Source organism: Sardina pilchardus, chromosome 24 (genome assembly GCF_963854185.1).
Source record: "Sardina pilchardus chromosome 24, fSarPil1.1, whole genome shotgun sequence".
Classification (NCBI taxonomy): domain Eukaryota; kingdom Metazoa; phylum Chordata; class Actinopteri; order Clupeiformes; family Clupeidae; genus Sardina; species Sardina pilchardus.
In genome coordinates, this window is record NC_085017.1 from 24,142,945 (window position 1) to 24,148,593 (window position 5,649).

Below are 5,649 nucleotides of genomic sequence, written 5' to 3' on the forward strand. Positions count from 1 at the left end.
AGGCGGATATCGCTCAGCTCTTACAGTTGACTGGAACAAGGGTGTAGTCGTTCCTCACATCCTCAACAGCGGAGCCGCACGCACCAGTTTCACCTCGATTGTCAGTTTGCGCAAATTGATTGGACTAGTTGGGCCAGTTGGGGAAGAAGAGGTTGCGCGCGGTGACAACACGTCCAAGAACAGTGCTTACGGAGAAAAACAGCTTGTCTAAAAACCTCCCAGACAGACATCTTTGAATGTTTTAAGCATTAATAGTGTTACATTTGGTCAAATTTCTAACCTAAATTTTGGATCGCATATCGAAAGCTAAATTTAGATATTCAAATGAAATGAAAAATAAAATGATATGACCTAAATATTGAATTATAGTAAAATAACCTAAAGCTTAAATGGAACCTGGCTAGGCCAAAAATTTCACAATTGGCGGTTGACCAGTGGAGACTTGGTTAATTATTATTCAGTTGACCTAGTGTATTTATTTATCTCCCTGACACACCAATGCCCACAGAATGCTCAAGTTAGAGTGTAACCTATATCTCCAGAAACATCAATCTCGGCGCATTGTCTGACCAAAATCATTGCATCAAAAAGCCTCAAGTCACAGTCTGACACTTACCCCCTTGCATCACTCGACCACCGAGCTCTTCCTCCCGCTGGAGGGAGCCCCATAGACCTTTTCTAGCGGTCTAAACCAAACACTCAACAAAGAAGTGGAGCTTGAGGTGAGAGATGGAGCAGCAATATCAGTTGCGTCCCGATCTCCGTCTGTGATTGGAATCAGATAAGCAGCATATGAACAGCGGTGAAAATCTCAGGCTTTCCAGGGTGAGACACAACTGATTTGTTGGGGGAGAATTCTATGATGATGTAGTCTACAGGGCTTTAGTTAGTGGGCAGGCACATATATTTTTTACTGAAGTCAGTGTTTCCATTATATTCCATTCCATCAAGTTTTGGCTTAAAATAGTAAAAAAAAAAAAGTACCAGATAAGCTAGTGCAGACCTAGCCTCGAGGATATTATAAATGTGCCAGCTGCCCTTCCGATAAACAAAATGGAAAGTACCCAAACAAAAAAGTATGGTTAGATTACACTGTATTTTGTGGCTGTGGAATAAAATTGTGTTGAAGCTCATAACAGTTGACACCATAGGATTACATTTTAATGTCACACACTGTCATGAAGTGGATCTTTGACCTTGTTTATAGTTGACATGAGGGAGAATGCCTGAAGCCATTCTCCACTGGAGGATAATATTTGTAATTCATAATATCTGAATTTGAGTTTTATTGGGAGACAAAGAACAACAAAATGGTAAGACACAAAAATAAACATCAGCTTACATCCTTAAGCGTTGCATGTGGTCTAAGATCTTCCTGGGTGCACCATGAGATCAAGTAAAGGTATCTTTGTTGTCATTGTATAAAACAGCAAGACAGCATCTCCCTTGAACCACCTGGGATGGCAGAGCATATTAACATAGATTAGTACATCTGAAAGAAACGGCAAGTAAAACAAAGAATGCATAATGTGTGGCTAAAATGAGATGAAGACAACTTTCCATCCAAATCTTTCATTTGATCTGAGACTGTTCTGGACACACACCATGAGATAAAGACATCAGAGAGGTTCAGCAGACGTGCCTGCTGTGGGTCCTGGGCAGGAGCAGGTCATGGCAGAGCTTTATTGATGAAGTCATTTATAGCACACTAGAGAGAGGAGATGCAATTCATCAGCCAAAGCAGACGGAATCTTTAGGGAAGGAGCACTCATATTGATGCGCCTGTGTCTGCGTGACAGACCGCGCCGGCCGTATGAGTGAGGAGCTACTGGGAGCCATTTGTCTGCATGGGACTCTGCGTGTGTGTCATGAGTGTCAAAGACCTGCAGAGAGATACAGGGAGAGGTGTGTATATAGGTGTGTATAATATGGGAGAGCTCTCTCTCTGTGTGTGTGTGTGTGTGTGTGTGTGTGTGTGTGTGTGTGTGTGTGTGTGTGTGTGTGTGTGTGTGTGTGTGTGTGTGTGTGTGTGTGTGTGTGTGTGTGTGTGTGTGTGTGTGTGTGTGTGTATGCATGTGCGTGTTTGTGTGCGTGTTTATGTGTGTGTGTAGGTGCGTGTGTGTGCAGGTGTGTGTGCGTGTGGTCTATGTTTCTTTCCCCTTTCTCTGTGAGTGAGGTAGGCTGGGACACACTGTGTACCATATGCCAACAACAACAACAATTACACCGCAGAACACAAAGCATGGCGCGTGAAATCCAGTCTTGTATTTTCACACTCACACAAACAAATTTTATGCGCTCAAAATACACACACACACACACACACAGAGTGTGAGAGAGAGAGAGAGAAAGAAAGAGAGAGAGAGAGATAGAGAGAGAGAAACACAGTGGCATGATTCTATGAAAAAGGTGTTTAACAGTATAGCGACCACACAGATTTAGCTCCAGTCTTTGGCGTGCTGAACTGGGAGGACAGCGTGGATGGATGGAAGGGAGCTGTGGTGGCATGGTGAGTGGTCAGACACTCAAAGGGCTAGTCTATTAGCGGCCAGCGTGAAGGGGTGGGTTGATCGACAGCCAGCGTGAGCTGAGTGATGAACTGGTGTCAGACAAGAGAGACTTATGAGAGGGAGGTGCTGGGGCCGCCACTGGGAAGACAGGCGCACACACACACACACACACACACACGTACACAGACATGCTCAGTTTTCAAAATGCTCTGTTGTTGACCCAGACTGGTGTGTGTGTGTGTCCATGTTTGTGTGCATGACTGTGTGATAGAGTCATGGCTGACTCATCCCTCTGCTCTGAGATGTCACATCATGTTGTGTGTGTGTGTGTGCGTGATAACACACTGCTGTGAGTGTGCCTGTGTAAAGCTGAGATGAAAAGAAATATGAACATGCAGCATAATAACAGCTGAATCATTTAACAGTGTTCAGTCACATTACACACACACACACACACACACACACACACAGCTATGACTTATCCTCCCCTCTCTCACACTGAATCTTAAATGTCAATTTCCCTGTACAGTCACTTCACAAATCTCATTGACATTTTTTTCACCCCCACACTTACAGTACTGTATCACTATCCCCTCTGCCCACTTGCCCTCATCATATTGAAGGATACCGGTGGCAGAGTGCAGTGTTAGCAGACTAAAGTAGGATTAACAGTGTGTTACACATCATTGATACACTCTATTAATCCTCTTTTTATATTCTCTAATTGAAAAACACACCCACTCTATTCTAGGTGGAAAAGCAATTGGAAAACCCATTTTCTCCATCACAAAAAAAAAAACAGTAACAAAGTGACAAACAAGAACTTGAGTCTCCATTCCCTGAGCTCACATTCATCATGGTTTGGTACAAAATAATGTTTCCCACACATACTAAATAGGTTTTCTTGTCAGCACATTTTACAACGTAGGCTACAGAGTAACTGTTTTAAATCTGTGTAGCATTTTGAAACTTTTATAACCGTAAACAAGTTTGAAATAAAACCAAGTCAGCACAAAAACACTGGCTCTGGTTCATATTTTGTGGCAGATCAAATGAATAAAAGTGTCTTATGGGTGACGAGTTACAATCTGGAGTAGAACGAAGCTGCCGACAAAGAAGAAGTACAGAGCACCTGCGCTGTGTCAGACCCTCGGGAGAATTAGGAAGTCTGATTACTCTACAAACACACACACACACACACCACACACAACAGATACACACACACACTTTCACAACACTCACACAACACATGCACACACACAACACACACACATACACACACTGAAGTAGGGAGACAGAGAGAGAGAGAGAGAGAGATAATTCCAAGAATTCTGACATTAGCCCTCATTTTTTCTCAACTTCACACAGACAAGTCTTCTAAAATATTAAAACATTTTCAAATCACAAACCCAGACTGCCTTTTTGATAACTTCCTATCACACCATAACCTTACAGTTATAAAATTACAGGAATAACATTATTCACCCCTGGCAAATATTGATTTCATTTAACATTGATTTTCTCTTGACCATTATGTTAGTTCTGACTGAAAATGACTTTGCCACATGCCGAAAGGTTATAAGACAATGCACTGGAAACATGAAATCAGAAAAAGAATAGTTTTCATCTTTGTTTCAATTGTGACGTGTCCTTATTTACCCTTTTTAAATAATCAGTGGAAACATCTGTGTTTGTCATCACAACTCTCAAAATGGTATTTATGTTATCTACCAAGCCTCTCCATGTCTCCACAGTGAGTGCAGACTGCACTTTTAAAACAGCCAGCTGGGTTTTGAGGCAGGAACAATTCTTTGCCATCACTCTGGCTCCCTTTTTTATGGATTGCAGTCTCGACTCTGGCTGTGCCAGTCTAAAATGTTGATATTATTATCTGTTAACCATTTCTTGCCTTGTTTGGTATGTTTAGGATCCGGGTCAGGATTTGTGTGGTTTAATGGTTCCTGCCTCAAAACCCCTTTCATTTTTGTATTCATTTGTGCTCTAAAAGTAATTACTAAACACAGGTAATAGAAATGCACAATGTTAAAAGAGGTTTGTACAGTTTAAGCTCACGAACGATAATGAAGCAAATTCGGATGTCCAATCAAACACTTGTATATTGGAGGCTGCCAGGCCAATGCTCCCACCTAGCTAATGATGTCTGCAACCCACAGGATCTATTGATTCCACGGGATCAATTCCACACAAGCGGACATCATTTTAGTCTTAGCAAACAAATAGCGAGCAAATGAATGGGCAGCCTGAGGAACCACATTATCCACATCAGAGTCCATTCATCAGCTTCCGGATCTTTGCCTTTGCCTTGAGCTTGCATTTGTGACGTGTCGTCTACACAACCTTCTGATCTTGTCTTCTCTCTCTCTCTCTCTCTCTCTCTCTCGCTCTCTCTCTCTCTCAGGGTTTACATCACGAGTTAACGAGCCAAACACTGAGCGCGGAGAGCAGCGCGACTGCGCAGATATGCCTGACGATCGCAGGCCTCTGATTAAGAGCGATCAAATGCCTATCCACAGAAAATCCTGTTACAGCCCGAGTCGCTGCTTTTGAAAAGCGAGTTAGCGACATGGATTAATACAGTCATGTCTGCACAACTGCAGATTATTAAATTACAGTGCATACAAGATCTTGGTTTAAGTAAATTTCCATTCAATTAAAGCGTATTAGATTAGGGTGTCAAACAAAAGATAGTCACAAAGTAGGTCTAGATGATGGTGACATGAGGCAAGGATTCTTCAAAAGAAAGAAAGAATATTGGATTCTCATCAAAGTTCAATTTAAGGAAGAACTGAATAGGATGGTGGACAAAGAAAATCGTTGTTTCCCATGCAAATATCTTTGAGATATATTGACCGTTTCCAAAGCCTGCGGCATTGGCAGACATCTGTGCTGTTTTTCCCCCACTGAGGATATGGTCTAAGGATTCTTATTGAGTTATTTGTCCAGGGGACTTCCACCACCATCTGGGGAGCAGTAATATGACATTACCCTGCTAAGGGTTTCATCATGGCCTGGCCACAATTTTCAGGGCATCATGCTGGCTTTAACAAGGTTTCTCTATCACACACACACACACACACACACACACACACACACACACACACACAATAATGGCTGACGT